General features: G+C 42.9%; 1 protein-coding gene across 3 annotated transcripts in view; it reads right to left on the reverse strand.

Annotated features, from left to right (window-relative positions):
• ESRRB (estrogen related receptor beta) overlaps positions 1 to 17987 on the reverse strand; it is a 128804-nt gene that overhangs the window by 41556 nt on the left and 69261 nt on the right. The window lies entirely within an intron of this gene.

Here is a 17987-nt window from a genome sequence, read left to right on the forward strand (position 1 = left end):
CTCCAGCTTAATCTTAATCTTTCTTCTATCTATTAGTATAAGTCTTTTGCATGGAGAAGCTTTTCTTAAACTTTCACTTCTTAGAGTCTTATGCTCCGAAGTTGCTAGCATAACTAGCAACAGCATCTTTGCCAAATCTGCAAGCTCTTCTTCTTATTTACTGTAGTCATAGATAATCTTATTGCTCATACAAACGTTCAGTCTTTTTTTAGAACTCTGCTAATTTTGATGGTATCTTACGGCAATGAGTTCCAGGGATTACTTGTGCAGTCTATGAACAAAAGGAAAAAAAACACTTCTATTGTGCATGCTGTATTTGCAGCCTTTCAGGTTCCCTTAATATCTCCCGATTTTCCTTCTCAGGAAATGTACTTTTACTATGTTCTCCTCATTCAGCTCTTCATTATCTACACATCTGTTCATCACGCAGAAGTTTTTGCAGACCTCTTATCTGCTTCATCATTCACCTCTGAACTTCCTCTAGTTTGGCTATTTCTGTTCAGTCCCGAAGAGTTCACTGAGGCAACTCTTCAGCAGCATGAAACTGGCACCACTCCATCACTCCTCCAGCTGAAGGTCTGGACAGTAGTCAAGACAAAGGCATGCCATCAATTACCTAGTGACGTTACCATATTTTCAATGTTATTTTCAGCCCATCTCTTATATAACTCCTTATATTGTTTGCTTTTTTTTTTCTTCTTCAAATTAGAATCTAAATTGTTACCATCTCTTCCACAGACTATATTAGCAAGTTACTTACTGAGGTCCTCAGATCTTTTCCTGAGTTGCTACAGTTAATTTAAAATCCATTAAGATCTATGAAAAATCAAATTAATGCCTTCTGAAATGCAACCCTCTGCAATGGTCAACAGTGCACTTCATCTACCACGGTGCTGTCCATGTACCCAGCTTTATTACAATCCTCTGGAGTTCTTCAGTCTTTCTTGAAAATTTAATGTCATCTGCAGAGTCTCATTGTTCGCCCACTTCCAAGTGGAAGTGCATCATTAATGCATGGATCAAACACCACAACACAGATCTTTGTGGGTCATTTATGTTAACCTTTATCATGCTGAAAATTGACTTCCCTCTCTTTCCTGGGTAGGGCATGCCTACTCTTCTGTCTCAGATGCTTATAAATAGATAATAGTATTAACCTGAGAGGTTAAATTTTCCCTCCAGCAAGACAATTTGTCAACAGCTTTTAAGAAAACCTAAATACGTGCTAGCAAATGATTTTCCCGATGACATGTCCAAAGAATTCTGACTGGCTGGGGATGCTTGACTTTTCTTCTTGGAAGCTCTGCTGGTTTAAAGTTACCATACCATGGTCATGTGGGTAATTTCTATTTCTATTTCAGTTTCAACCTATTTACCTGGTACTTGTGGTAACTCCTCCTGCCAAGAGGTCAGACCCATCAGGAGATAGGACAAAACATTCAGTGATACAGCAAGGCTGGGGTGCACATGTTATATGCATCATTTCTGTGTGTCTGTGGATATGAATGTACATACTTGATATGCAGCACCTTCACAGTCCTGCATCCTTATGATCTCATCTGACCCAAGTATCTCTTAATTTTCCCTTCTCTCTTTCATCCTCAATGTTTGACCTCATCTCCCATCTCTGGGATCGATCAGCCAAGTCTGTTATTTAGCAAGACTGTTGACCTTGAGAGTATGGGCAGGCATCTCACGTTCCTGAGCTGCTTTGCCTGGTGTTACTTGAGAGGAATCCAGAGTTTGGTCCCACTCAGAGACGGTGTGATGAGTTGATGAATGCCCATGCCTTGCCCAGAGGGTCACACTGAACTAGAGGCCATGAAGCTGTTACAGGAATAATTGCTGCAGGTGCATTCGTCTTCAATCCTGCAGGACAGCTAGACAGAGTGCAGATCTGCTGGTGTAGCGCCAGCTGACCGTGTGAAGGAAGATGAAGCTTTGCTGGATGAGACCAGTTTTTAGTATCTCACAGCAAAGCTGAAAGCCACTGTGCTCACCAGATTCTGGAACCTCTCACTACATTAGGGGTGCATATGTAGTAAAAACCTGAAGATCGCCAGGCACAGAAACCTGAGGTTAGGGTTAAAGCAGAAGGCAAAACCACCATAAAACATGCTTCTGCATTGAGGAATTCCACGGTAAAAGAAGTTGAAGTTGCAATGATAAGGACAGAGAGAGGACAACACTGTGAAAAAGGCATTACAAGGAAGTGAATTACACTGTCAGACTCGGTCAGGGAAGTTCACATCCCAGCTTCTGTCTCTTAAAATGCCCAGAATTCACTGACTGGGAAGAAATGAAGAGGCAACAAACAAAATCCTGAGCTACATTACAACAGATACTGAAAACTGGGAGCAGAAGGACTTCAGAGAATTAAGGTTAAGCAGAGGTGACAGAAGTCCTCTGGGTCCATGCTTTTATCTACTCCAACTAGGGAATAACATTTCATGTTCCTCATGTTAGTCATAAATGAACCACCCTCACCCTGGTACACTTCCTAGTCCTAGAGTTACCCTTTACAAGTACAAAGTCAAACCTGTTTAAGGAAAATAAAGCTACTACTGCCACGTCTGGTTATGGGAGCATGAGGCGGGGTGAACTCTCCCATTGTTGTATGGTACAATATACTCAGTCAGCTACTCACTGTCTGAGATTGACAAGTATTTTTGGAAGTTCTGTCTACCATATTCCTAAGTGTAATCACCATTTGTAAGACAAGATCCCACAGTGGAGATTACCTGGGAGCACCATTCCCTCAGCCCATCATAAACCAGGGAACTATTAAAAAGTTGTTTGCAACCAGTTCTCAGGACCATTGCCATACATCCAGGCCTCACCATTTAAAAAAATCTTGGTTCTGGACTGATAGACATGACAACTAGCACTGTTTTGTCACCAGCAAGTTAGGGAAGGCTGGGCTTGCCTCAAACCGACTCAGTGAGGTGTTTCCCTCCACTGGAGAAAAAACACCACAAAACACGAGGCCAGTCTCCTAGGACCATCTCACTTCTCAACTCACAACCTCGGTTATGGAGGCCGGTGGTTGCAGTGACTGTCTGGTGGTCAGTCAAGGAGAGCAACACCCCCTACATCCTTACAACTGAGGACACTCCTGTTCCTATCCGAGGCACAGTAATATATAGCAAGTTCTGGTTAGATTTGAACAAATGCTTTAGGGACAAAAGCCCTTAGCACTAAGACAGATCAAAGATCCTAGCTAAGGTGTCTCCGCCACTCCAGAGGTTGTTTTTCTTTTCTGGCCTCTGGTACAGCTTGCATAGTTGGCTTCAGCTGGGCAGCACACACCAAATCAAGCCTCACCAGCTCTGACTTTTCTACAAGTCTCATGAAGATCCTGCGGTGATTTTTAAACAGACTCAGCGTGTACCCTGGCAAGGAAATAAGACATCTTGAACTTCAAGAGCAGCTAAACATTTTTTGCAAAGAGTTCAAAGTGATGAACAGCCATTTTGCTCAGCTCTAGTTACCTTAATAGGAAAGTAAAAGGAGAGAGACTTGATCCAACTCTCCTCCGTGCTGGCACAGGAAACTCCGTTACTATTTCTGTGCCCATGTAACAGGCTTAGAGGTTCTAAACGTTTCGTTCTTTTTCACCTTTCCTCATCATAGGTCATTCCTTCTAATCCCTTTAGCACCTTTGTGGCCCTTCTCTGGCCTTGTTCCAACCAGCCCGGGTCTCTCTTGCAGCAAGGTGCCCTGAGTCGCACACTGCAGCAATGCCACAGCGCTATGGGGAGAGACGCTCTGGAAAGCACACAGCCAGGCAGACTCACCGACCAACTGAGCAGCAGCTCTGCCAGCCACCAGGCTCCACACCAGCTCACATCACCTGATACCCGCTGTCTCACCGGGACCTCTCTGCACATAAGCTACTTTTGCCACCTTGCTCTGCACAAGACGAAATTTGGATTCTCCTTGCTGCAAAGTACACCCATACAGTAGTACCACCTTTAAATCACATACTGCTAGCTGATGCTTGTTTTAGTAAGGTCTTTTAATAATGCTTTTTTTGTTTGTTTGTTTGTTTTTCAGCCTAGAACTTTTTTCCATTCTGAATTGTTTCTAATATTTTCAGATGTGTCAACTGTAAATTTGAGAACCACGTCTTTTACATTTTCTTCCAGGTCACTAATGAGTATTTAAAACTGAAACATCGTCCTTTTGGATACCACCTTTGCAGAAGGATAAAGAATGTCTCTAACCCTTCTGTTTACACTCTGTCAAGCTAATCCATGATTCATTTCACAGGATTTGTATCAAAACCAATTTGATCTAATTTCCCTAATAAGATCTTGAACAGCTTTGTGTCAAAAGCCCATGCATGGTCCAGAGACAGTCTATCCACTGCTTTCATTTTGCCCACTAATTATCTAATTGTATCAAGAAAGGTTATTGTCTGCTCTACTCCTGTTTGATAAACCCACTGCTGTTTATCATTCATAGCACTGTTAGCCTTTGTGTGCCTCTAACTGCCCTCCGACAAGCATGCTCTGATCTTTATGATCCTGGATGTAGGTATGAATATTTAGACCAAATCAAGATTGTGCTTTAGGCATTCGCAGTGTTTATCCTTCAGCGTTATCTCCTTTGGGCAGTGATGCTGAGTTAATGTTACAAGTTTCTCCAATTTTTCTCTAGCTTTTCACCTTTTGCTACTCTTCTACAATGGCTGGAGTGCTTACAAGTTCAATGCTGTCTTGAGAACAATAGCAGTAATGAGAGAGAAAGACTAGATGGTCAGGACCAGAAAAGGAGAAAAATTAGTGTTAAAAGTCCAGGGAGTAAATATTACCTCTTTTTTTTTTTTTTTTTCCTTCCTTTTAAACCTGAAGGATTACGAGTTTCAGATCCATGCAGATAAGGCTATTTTATTAACCCCCTTTGAGGTTATTTTTTTCCAGAAATAGTCATTTGTAACTGTTCACCTCATTACCCCAGTTCTAGATAAGAAAATGACAGGAATTTAGTATTATCTATGTACAAGTCTTTACCTGACTCAAGAGAAAAAAAGACATACCTCTCACACTTGCTTAGCAAGACAGCTAAAACAATACCCAGCTCTGTAATAGATGGTAACTTTCTCCCACCAAAAGGATTCTCTATCAGCTAAGATATACAGAATTCAGTAATTTGGTTCCCTCTCAGGAGCTCTCAGTGCTGATTCAAAACCAAATATCTGACCCTGCACCTTCTCCAAGCAGCCCTCCATATTCTGATCTGGAGCTAGGAGAGTTTAGAGGCACTGCTTCTGATGTTCTTTAATGGTTGGTCTTCATTACATGACCTTCGATAAGAAACTCAAGGTTATCTTGGTGCTATGCTCCAGTTACCTGGAGGAAGGTAAAAATGGGCATCAGAAGTTCTGCCATATAATCCAGTCCCTCCACCAGTATATTCTAGGAAAATCACACACCCACCAACCCAACATGCTGGACATTTTCAACATTAAGACTGAATTTGTCATTAGAAAGAATGTTGAAGTATATCTGTATGACTAGGATGAACTTGGGGAAGGAGTGAGCAAGGGAACACTCTCTCAGACCCTCCTCAGGCAAAACCTTTTTTTCTGGGTACAAGGAACAATGCAAAAGGTCAGAAATGGTCTTTTTTGGTGGTTCTCACGGCCGGATCTGGATTCAAGACAGCATTAAATCTTGAACTTTTAAAGTCCTAAGATCTACCATAAAACTGAAAACCCCTGCAGGCAACATGCCTATACAGGTTGTAACTTCCAGGGGCCCGATAGCTCTGCTTGTGGAACTGTGCTTTAGTCCTGAAGGTCACAACTGGGGAGTCCACAGGGGATTCAAGGTTTTCTTCTCTTTTTTTTTTTTTTTCATTTTTTATTTTTATTTTTTAACTGAGAAGACTGCCAGTATAAATCTGCTTACTTCAGGTCCCAGCTTGTGACAAAACCACTCTTTGGACTGCACAGACATTTTTAGACCAACCACGAAAGACCAAAGACTCTTTAATCAGCAGAAACACCAATGGTTAAACAGAGATAAAAAAAATACCACCTCTTCTTGGTTACAGGCCTATTTTTACTATCAGTATTTGTTAGCCCAGATGACAAACTTACACTGCATGTGTAAATGAGATGTGCATATCATGCCATGGTGCCATTTGGGCAACACAGACTTTGTGTCCTCTACAGGCCATATGAGAAAGCTTCGCAACTCACAGCTGGGTGACAAGCAATAGATCAGCTTCTCAAACACTCGCCGCAGCTCCAGGAACAAGCCAAATTTTGTCAGGTGTTTGTTTTTAGATACAGGAGACAGAAATAAATAATGTTTTCCAAGTGGCAGGCTAGACGTGACAGCTGCAATAACAGCCCGTGTAATTTTGGGTCACGTACACAAGGAGCCTGTGTCACGGAGCCGAGAGGCTCGCACCCGCCGGGCCCCGGCCTGCACCATGGACAGCTCACACACGGCTCCCTGCTTCTGGACACCCCTGTGGTGGTACTGGGAAGGCGAGGCTCAGCACGCCCACCCGTTCTGCTCATCCTTTCGATACAGACTTCAGATGAAACACACCTCCTCACCCTTACTGAGGGGTCCTCTCCACACAACGGGCCATGAATAATGGGATCTGCTGATGTGCCACTTCTGCACTGCAGGTAATTCAGCCGTACCCACCACAGTCCAGGCAGCTGTTTGGGGCATATGTTATCAAACAGGAACATATCCTCTTCCCAGGGCAACCTTCAGTTCTCTCTGGGGCTAGGCAAGAGCTTGGGTGCTGCACAGGTGATGGGCTTCGTTAAAATGTTGGACACCAGATCATAAACATAATTTGCCAAGTTACCAGTGCCTAGGCTTTAGAGGTTTTTATTCAAATAACAGCATTTTGCTTTTCTGTAAAGGACAAGAAAGTCAGAACCTCAAACCAACCTAAATATTTTTCTCCAGAGTGCAAATATGATTTCTAAGGGGTTTGTTGTGCTTGCTAGCAGCAGCTTCCTTTGGCTTGCATGGGCTACGCTGCTATTTTGTAGAGCATGGCAAGATACAGACAGACTATTTGCAAGGCATTTGTCCCTAATATGCCCACACAAATACCACATGCTTGTCTTTGGAACAAACACAAACCACAGCTTAGCAAAATGCTGATGAGTTGCTCTCTAATTTGGAGTGGAAAGCACCGTGTGACTTCTACTCCACACCATGAACACCAGCCTGGACTGTCAGGTTGTACCAAGGTCCAACCGCCAGCCTTTTATTATAAATGAGTGACACCGTCCTAATTCAAATTGCAAACTTTTTCTGACACATCTGGTTTTGCTGGGCATCTAGTCCTGGCTTACTTTGTAAAAACACATCACACTTGGCTTGCCTTTTACCCCTGCTCTGAAGACAGATATGGATTTATTTATTTATTTTTTTGCTTTATAATTTGAAGAGGTCAAGAGAACTTTTGAGTCAGGAGGCTGAAGATGCTAAAACACAAATAGGTAAGGAAGCCAACAAAGTCCCACAGCTCCCTAGCTGCAAGAGCCTATCTAGAGATCCATCTCCAGTGCTCAGCCCTGAGGACCGGAGATCCATCTCCAGTGCTCAGCCCTGTGCATAGTATGAGATCTACCAAAGTGGGTCATGGCATGACACCAGTTCTGCCATGTAGACTGGAAGAACAGATTCCTTGCAGATGAATGGGCAAAGGAAGCCCAAGCTGGTCTCTTCTGCAAGATAAGGAGATGTGGGACAAGTGCTCATACTCTGGCTCTTACACAAATAGTATTTGCTTGTCTAATGCCCAGGAGATATTTTATCCCTTTGACCTGTTGCATAACCAGAGCCCAGTTACGTATCAGTAGATCTGCTCTAGCCCAAGTTAGCTCACGCTGATGGAATCTGCTGCAGCAAACTGTCTGGAGGCTGCTTAATAAATAAAAAGCCTTCTCGTGGGCAGAAGACATTATGGATTTCCTGCTAGTCTTCATCCCTCTCCTCCTTCTTGTAATTTCTCTTCACCCTTAGGACAACACTCTTGTTAGTAAATGGCAAGAAGTATTACACAGATGAAGTGACAATTAATCTGGAGGTGTGACATATATTATCAGTTCATTCTCTTATTAACACATTGCCTTTCTAAAGTACCTTGCCCTCTGGTGTACTAATGGCACTCCCTCCAGAGTGAATTGCTTTAGCACTTGAGCTATTGCTTCTGGCTTATACTTACTGTTGATACACCACAGCAAAACAAGGACCAGGATTCACTTACCATTCACTGTTTATTCAAATACTACCAGCACCCTTTTTCCCCCCATGTTGCCATTCTACATTTCATATTTCCATGCTGTCTATACTTTCTTCCCCCAATACTTCTGCATTTGGAAGATTGATCACACCAGCTCAAAAATTTTGCTTGCTGCAGCAAAGCTGGAACTCAATCCCTGTTGAAACGCTCAGCTAGACCTTCATTTCTTCTTGAATGTCTTTCTTTATACTGTGCCTGTCTAGGGCACTTCTAATCTATATCTCTCTTAGTAGTACCTTCAGTGTCCTTCAGGCACTTGTGAATGAGACTCATGCAACAACATATTCAGTAGAGCACACTTCAAACACTTATACGTCAGAATTTTGCTTTCACCTTTTTGGCTGGGCAAGGAAATGAAAACTTCCATCACAGTCATTCATGTCACATTCGTTTTTGCATCCCAGCCTGATCCTTCGTCTCATCTCATATAGACCTTTTCTTTCAGTCACTACCCTCCTAGCATTTCTGACAGAAAACTGCCACCAGTGCAAATTCCTCAGCCTGCCCTTCCTTGCATTTCAAGATACCCACTGAAAACACCTTTCCCTTCAGCCTTACCTACAACTCATGACGAACAGTAGCAGAAGAAAAAAGAAAGGCACAGAACTATTGCTTAATTATTGAGAAAGGGAGGAAGGACTTAGGATCAGAGATACCCACTTATCAAGAACATCATCCTACAAACAAATCTAAAAAAAGACTAAAGAATCAATATTTCTTCTGAATACTAGCTTACTGAAAGGGTACTGTAAGTTTATTCAGAGAAAACCTGAACTTGTGTGTTCTCCAGCCTGGAGGCGTTTAGGAATTCACTGAGTCTGAGCAGTAGTTAATTTTTTTGGAGGGTGTCTCTCTTACACCTCAAAACTTGTAACTGTGGCAAGACTCTGCCTTTTTCTCCCATCCCTGCTAAGACAATCCAGTCAGGATAGATGAGCTTTACATAGATTCCACCTGTAGCTCCCGGAGAAATCTATAATTAAGTGGCTCATCATGAGAAACATTACTCAAAAACAGATAGATCCTGAAAAAAAAAACCTGAATGAAATTAATTCTACATAAATTACAGCATGCAAAATAACAATGAGCAATTAGTGCTTTTCAATTTGATTTTTTTTTTTTTTAAATCCCCAACTCACCTGGAACCATTTCTAAGATGCTACAGAAGTAAGACAAGATAATAGTATGAAAGCAAACACTGGATCTGTCATGGGCAAGTTCTCCCAAAACCACTGGAAAAATGTGGAAGTGAGAGTGTGTGGAGTCATGGGTGAGGAGGGAGGCACAAGAGAAGAACTGCATGGGGGTCAAGGAGAGACAAGAGGCTCATGCTACCAACTGGGACCAAGATGCAGTACTTGAACAAGCAAAGAAAGTGAGCACGTGAAAGAACCACAGCTAACAAACACCACAGGATTGAGAAGACTAGATGTTGGAAACACCCAGTTTCCTTCTGTGCACCTTGGACTGCTGTGACATAGAGGATTATCTTTAGCTACCTATTTAAGATATCCCCAAGGTTCAGTTTTGCTGAGTCTTTAAAACCCCACCTTTGGTAGGTATTTAGCAGATTTTCTACAACAGACTGCATATACTAAGTAGCCAGTTGTAGCTGACCCAAATTCCAGCCTTGAACCCTAATGACTTGTTCTAAATCCATTTCATTCATCCATCTTCCAGACTGTCCCCATTTCCTTTGACTGACAAAGTACCTTCCAGTCCACTTGAGCCCAGCCCTACCTCAGGCTCCATGGTGTCCTGCTTTCTTACTTGCCTGAACCAAGAGGTGAGAAGGAGACCGTGGTCAACAAAACACTCTTTAGACAGAAAACTGTGTAACAGAAGAAGCACATACTTCATTTTCCCCATCACTCTGGCTTATCTTGCATGTTCTTTTCTCTAGAAACCAACAAGAACTCCCATTCAAAAGGAAATCTAAAGCCAAATGTCCTTAAATTCCTTACATTTTCCTTCCAAATTGGCATCACTGAAAATTTAACTGAATGTGGTTAAAAATATATAAATAAATGTGCTCCTTCCTATCATGATGAACAGATCTTCTCATCCCAGGAAGTTTTTACTTTACCCTGTTACTATTTTCAAACATGAAAGAGAAGAAAATAAGCCTGCAAGATCTTCAACCCATTTCACTTATTTTTCCATGTATTTAGCATCCCTACTAACAGACAAAGAGAAGCCAAGACAGACACAGCAATGCAGACAGATGGGCAGTCGGGCACCTACAAAGATTTACAGCTGCTTCTACACTTTCACACAGCACCTTTCTGAGACAGGCTTAAGTGCTACATAGGACAAAGGCTACCTTCCATAGGGTATCTGTGTATACCGGGTATGCATATGCACACAACCCCATTCCTCATCCTCACACATCTCTCCTTTCCTCATTATCTCGATGCACCTAAATACCATTCCAGCAGTTCACTACAGAAGCCAAACTATGACTTCATATTTCCAGACCATCACAGTGAGTGCTCAGACCTTTACAGGAAACACGATGTACTAAATCAAAAGATTGAAAAAAAATAATAATAAAAAAAGAAAATACGAAAAGAAACACCCCCTTCACTCCCAAACCAAATCAACAAAAACTCTACTGCTTAACTGGGCTACATCATCTGCAGCCTGCACCCTGATCACGGCCCTGTGTCTACCAGAGCATGAGAGGGAGAAGACTGCACATAATTTTACGTATGTCTGCACTCTGTCATGTTTAGTGTTTAAGAACTCTCTGCTTTCTATCCAGAGAGGGTCTGCGACCCTTTGCAGATACTATGTGGAGGGAACTACCCTCTTCATGGAGGGGACCTGAAAAGAAGCAAGTTTCAGCAACCCCCGGCCCGGTATAACCCAGCCCACCCTGCCCGCGTGTCCTCCCCACTGTGCTTGTTCCGTTTGCCCTTGGAATGCTATCACTTATTATCACGCTGACTTCTCCAGATGGGGCATTTTGGCTATTGATCTGATAAATAAACAGCCTGCTCGCTCGATCAAAATGTTATTTTGCATTTCAATTACTGTTCACTAATGCAACCTTCATCCCGCCAAGAGCGCTGCTGGCAATGACACTCGACCTGGCACAGGCGTTTGCAAGCAAATTCGGCAGCGCCTGCTCCAAGCACCTAACGGGATTACCAACCTCCATTAGATGCATAGATGGAGAGGGAGATGGACAGACAGGACTGGGCTGAAGGGGAACAGATGTGTGCAGAATAGAAGGTGTGAGCAACCTGGACAAGGGGCAGGGATAGGCAGAAGCATAAATGCATTCACAACACAGTTTTGCCAAATATTTTGATGGTGGGAGGTCTCAGAAGATGAAGACATCCCCTCCAACCCCCTCCCCTGACAGCTCATAGCAGACAGAATGAGCTCACTGTGTGTGAGCCATGCAAGAGTTCAGAGCAATGGGAAATGGAAATCAATGGCTGGTGATGAGCCAGCAGTGAGCACTGCAAACCCATCGGGGCAAACAGGGTCATTCCTAAAGCAGATTCTGCAGCCTAGGACCATGGGGGTTCAGCTGGCCCCAGAGCTGGACACAGGCTGCAGTGTGTAAACCTGCAGGGAGGAAACCCTCTTAGTCCTTGAGAGTCCCTCCAGTAGAGAAGAAAATGTGACTGCCTCTGGAGAGCATGGTGGTGAAACAGGGAGAAAGGGTTATCCAGATGTGTTGGTAAGAGATGGATCTTTGGCAGGTGTTGGCCTCTGATTCAGCATTCTGTCTACATCAGGGAATACTTTGCCAAATCCCCAAATTGGTTTCACTCAAACCCCACCTACAATGGGAAAGACCACAAATAGCAAGTCAGCGAGTAGCCACCAGCAGTGAGGTCAGGCATGACTGGTTATGAGACAGATCCTAGCCCCAAACTCTTCTGTTCATGTGATGTGCTCCACCAGATGGTCTTGCTTTCTTTGTCTTTGCCCCAGAATCCTCCTGCATGAAGTAGAATGCACCTTGGGCCCCCTTCTTTTTTCCCAAATTTCTAAATGCAACTGAACATGCATCAAAACCTGACTCAGCCATTCAGCAGTGGCTGTAAATGCTACTAAGTCCTTTCACCACCCCCTGTGTAGCATGGCAGGTGCTGGACTTAGCTCCCAGGTGAGAAGGTAATACAAATTATCGAGAAAATGCATTTCTCTTAATTTCCAGAAATCCTTTGATAAAAATCTCCCACCAGACCTGGACTCTCTTCCATCTCATTACCAGACAGAATCCAGACTGAAACTGCCGGTCATCCATGAGTTAAAAATAAACAAACCCATATAACACCCTGACATTATATAAACAAAATGCTAAGTATACCACAATGAACGAGATCAATGTGATGCATAAAGACAGGATCTATAACTCCACACACACACTTCATCTGCTTTGTGTGGCCAGCTCCCAGCTCACTCTGCCCTTGGCAAACTGAGCCTGTGTCCCACACCCACCTCCCTCTGGCCAGGTCTGAGCTGCAGACCTTGCTCTCCCAGACCTGGCTCTTTTTGCCCATCCTTTCTCAGAGCCCAACCTATTGGAAGCAGAGTCTCTGATACATCCCACACCTAGAACACCTCTCTCCCCAGCCACAAACACAGCCCATGGACACATGTATATGTTACGGCTCCGAGTTGCTGGTTCTGTACTTATGACACGGGGCAGTGAAGTATAACATAGTGAGCCCTTACAATGCAGCCAGGAAGTCTCATAGTCGAATTCCAACCTCAACACTAATCTTGTAGACTTCAGCAAGTTGCTGCAGCACCCCGAGGCACTGCTTCAACTGAAAGGCACGGTTATGGTCCTGAGTGACCTCCCAGGAGCACTGTGAGCGTTAATCAGCAGCTATGCTTAAAAGAATGGAGTGTGCAGATGAGTCTACTAAAAAGAACGATGGACAGATAAAGCCCTTGTGCTCACGTGATGGCTTCCACTCCAGATTATTAGCAGAATTTGAACATCTTTCTTCAGCACTGCAGCCCAGAGCTTAGCCTATGTAAGTAGTGTGAATAGTTAGCGTCTTCCTGCATGCAAGCTAGCCAGAGAGGAATAAAACATTGGTTTAACAAATGTGTCAGTGTTATACAGACCAGTCCTGACCTCCTCCCAAATCTGACTCCACTTTAAACCCAATCCCCTGTGACCCAATCTACACAATAACCTTATCTCTAACACCACCTAATCCTATCTCCAGCTCCCTGGGTGCTGCTTCACACACCAACTGCCTCCTGACCACGCCACCATGCCACTCATTTTTCTATTCTGCTTCACGGTTAGACTTCACTAGAAGTTCTTCATCAAGAACTTATTTTCTTGAAAAACGCTTTTCCCTTTCATTACAAAACTAATTCAAATTTTGAAATGTTTTGTACTGTAAGATGTCCAAAACAAGACTAAACAAAATGAGATGTTCAATTTTGCTTTGTTCCTAGCACTGTTTAGCCTGTCACGTGCTGTCTCATGTGTTGTTTGACTGACCAAGTGTGCATTGTTTCAAGAACATAATGAAACAAAATATTGGAAGTTTCCTTTAAACTCTAACAGAATTTCCACTCTGCTTAAAATTTCAGGTTGCAGCCAGATTTTGGGTGAAACGACATTTGCACTCCTTACATCTTCCAGACAGCCCTCTGCTTGCACTTCACTCAGCAGGTCTCATTTCTCAATTTATGTTTACTCAGAAACATGTATGTTCTGATGTACATAGAAATGTTTTGATACATTTATTACCTTATCCTCTTTAGCCAGGCAGCTTAAGGAGAGAGATACCGACAAATAAATTCAATCTAAATCATCTGAAACGTTGGAACTCTACAGAAAAGTTCTGGAATTCAAGAGTATCATGGAAGCTGTGCCATCAACTCACATAAAGTGGACATCCTGTATTCATCATCGCTTTTACATAGTAGGGATTAACCATGCATCAAGGAGCATCACGCAGTCAAAACTCAACCCCTCTGTTTTGAAAGGCGTGTGCTGCTGGAGAAATCCAACTCTGCTTTTCCATCTGGTGCCATTTAAGCTTTACCCCTTTCCTTCCGTATCACAATGAAATCACTGCTGGCATGTAATCAGAAGCTCAGAAACCCTGGCTCTCTATCAACTTACAAAAATTGACCTGGACTTTTTATCCAGTTTGCTGAGAGCTTGAATGAAACTTCTTTCTCATTCACTCATGAGAAGGAGTGCTGCTGAGCGCTTCATTTTACAATGTACTGAGGAAAACTGTTAGAAATTAGTATAAATATTCTGTTACCTGAACCCTACCCAGCATTTTGTAGCTACAGTCAAAATAAATCAGAAGGATTTGGGACAGGATCCTATCTCTTCATTTAAAAGTCTTGATCCAACTACTACTGAAATTAAATAGGGATTTCTATTGATCTGAAGAGGAATTGGACTTCAGGATCTGAAGAGTCATGTGAATGTTGAACACTGCAGCTACTCCGTGCCCTTCACTGGACTTCTGGAGACTCATCTCCTAATGTTAAATCACCTTCTCCAAATACACTTGTATTTCAGATGTCCCTGGGTGAGGAAGGCAAGATGAACAAATCTTTCCCAGTAGAGGGCTTTCTCAGAAATCCCCGCTCAGGTTAACAGACACTCTTCTCCCACCAGTCACTGCACAGATCGATAACCCTAACCCAACGCCTGCAAATCATGGGGCACAGTGAAAGCCTTCACACATCTCAGTCACCAGGTGCCATCCTCAGCAGGTGACTGGCCCGAGCACCCCCTGGAAACCACACTGCTGTCACCTGTGCCAGGTTTGTCCACCCTATGCAAATCAGTCCAGAGAGGAAATTTAGCAACTACAGATTCCCTAAAAAGATCTAATAATGATCCAATTAATTCCTTTGACTCATGTCAAGCAAATAAATAGTACAAGCTCTAGGTGCATCTGACAATTACCCCGCTTGCAAAGAAGAGGTCCCTGTTCAAGCAATTTTCTTACTTCCCACCTTCCCACCCTACAAATAGCAGTATTCTCAAAAACGGATGAATTTAAGGAATCCAAGCTGCGAATCAAAATGGCTACAAGTAGAAAAAACATTTCCCATATTGTACCAATGAACTCCCCAGAGGGAGTTCCACTCCACAGGGCTGACAGCAGCTACTTAGTAGGAAAATCACTGCTCATCCCATGTATGCCTGAACCACCTATTCTGCTCTACTTGTGTACCGGCTGCAGCGCTACTCACCACCTGGCATCCACAGCAAATCTGGTACAGAATAGGGATCAGCAAGGGAGCCACTGAGCCCGGACTGCAGGGCTGGGAGAGGTTGCTCCTGACCGTGCACAAAGGCAGTGCAAACATGAACGTCAATATTCGTTTTCCTATTTTTTGTACGTAATTTAGCTGAGGTGTTTAAGTTCCTGACAAACCTGCAAATGCTTTAAAGTTCCTCTGTCCCTGCAGAACTGCTGGGCAGAGTTTTAGACCACACGTTGTTGAAAGAGATCTTTTTGATATGTTCCTTCCAAAAATTAAAAAGAAAACCATCAAATTTGGTACAGCAAATACCTCATCGACTACAACATGAGATCCCTCCCTACAACATGAGTCACCTCTAAGGTGACTCATGGCCTGAAACTCTGCTGGAGAGATACACAACCAGTCGGACATAGGGCAAGGTTGTAAATTTGAAGCATGCTTCCTGCAAACCTATACTCATTAGTCAGTTTGGAACACTAAAAGACAGAATGAAGTTGTTTTGTCCAGCTTCAACCCTGAACAGTGGAAAACTCATCTGTTTCACAAAAGCACTGGCTTGCAAACCAGAGACATCATTCAAGCCTTGTGAACTTCCAGCAATCCAAATAAATTAATTTTGGTGAAAGCTATTTAAAAAATAACATCTTGCTGTCTAGCAAGAAGGCATATTTTAAAAAGACCCTCTGCATTACAACCCCCCACTTCACATGGCACCTGGAGAAGTCATGGCTGGAGTAGCAGCAGAGAGAGAAGGGAGGTTATGGATTCTGGTGTATCCCCTCAGAGCACTGTTTATTCTAATCAATCAACTGAAAAAATAGCAGCTGAAAGTAATTATTAATAATCAAGTAAAATTGGATTATTTCTCTGCACTGCAGTGTTGTCTGGATTGAGAAGCTGGTGTAGAAATAAAGTTCATCAGAGCAAGCTACTGAAATAAAATTGCTGACCTTGGCAGTTCATCAGACAAGGTGCAGAAAGGAACCTCAATGGAGCATATGTGGATACTATCTGCACTGCAGGAAGGCTAACAAAGATATTATTGGAAGGCAGCTGCGCCTAGACATTTGAATCATCATATAGCCAGCTGTATATTCAAATGACGGTAGTAAGACCTACTGCCAAAGCTCTCCAATTCTGAGGTATCTGTTTTTGTGATTCCTCACTCCTGCAAGCACAACTCAGGTCCCCCTTCCAAACGCATCGTTTGAAAGGGAGGGGCTCAGGTCATCTCTGAAATGTTCTGCCCTCTATGCAGCTGCGGTATTGGTTGATTCTGTACTCAAGCAATGGAATGGAAACATTTCATTTTATTGTATACGTGCAACATGATGCAATACACATCAAAAAGGAACACTGTACCAAACATTTTGCAATATACTCCAGTCAGGACAGTTGATGTTTGCCTAAAACAACCATAACGTGGCATTGCACAGAGAGAGTCATATTCTCAAACACAAGTACCTAATTGTAACTACAAAGCATGCACTTTTACTGCAAAAACAATGGCTCAGTGAACCTCATTCACAAACTCAGACGTAGAACTACATTAGTCATTTGTGTCCATGTCCATGCAATTACAAACGTATCTTGTAAGTACTTTGCAAACTTGATTTAGGAGTCTCCACTTGAAAATTTATCTCAGATATGGTATTAATGGCCAGACTGGATATAAACCACAGTGAAGGTCCCTTGCGGTAGATGGAATTGTACCAATTTAAAAAATATAGGCAGCAAGCCATAGAACTCTACACCTCCAACAAGGAGACATACTACCCAAGTATGTCTGCAAGGGGAATATGCTGCTGCCACTGAAGGAGGCAGAACTTGGAGCTTTCTGACATCTGTATGTGCAAGACCTCAGCCATTAAACTGAATTACCACAGCAAACATTTTGTGTTTAACAGCTTACTAATTACATTTTCAAATTAAATATTTACTCCTATCTTCTACAGCACCCAACAGAATCCGAGTTACTCCCTCATTAAATTTAACAATTTCTTAAATTAAAATAATCCTTTATTTAAAGGGGGCTGGGCAGAATCTGGAGAGTTTCTCTTCCCTCATAACCGTTGGATGGTGCAGAATGCTACACAATCCCCAACACATTAATGATCTTACAGAACGAGGGATCTGAGGAGTGAAGGGTAGCAGGCAGAGGATATATGCACCTACTCTGCTAAGTCTAGTGATCCCCAGGGCAGGCTTTTCCTCATCACTTGAGGAGGAAAGACGGGGAGATGTGGTTTAATATTTTTCTTTGAGTCAGATCAGTCTGGAAAAGTTCTGATAGCGTGGATTATCTACCAGAGCAAAAACATACCATCACTTCTGCAACATTAGTGTCTGCTTCAGGTACCAGCAGAGCAGCATTCAAGAATGGGAACAGGATAAAAAACAGTGCTGGATGAACAGCACCTTGGGTTCACACTATCAGTGCGAGAAGAAAGGGTTAAACCTGCATTGAG

Source organism: Netta rufina, assembly GCF_964035555.1.
Source record: "Netta rufina genome assembly, chromosome: 5".
NCBI classification, from domain to species: Eukaryota; Metazoa; Chordata; class Aves; order Anseriformes; family Anatidae; genus Netta; species Netta rufina.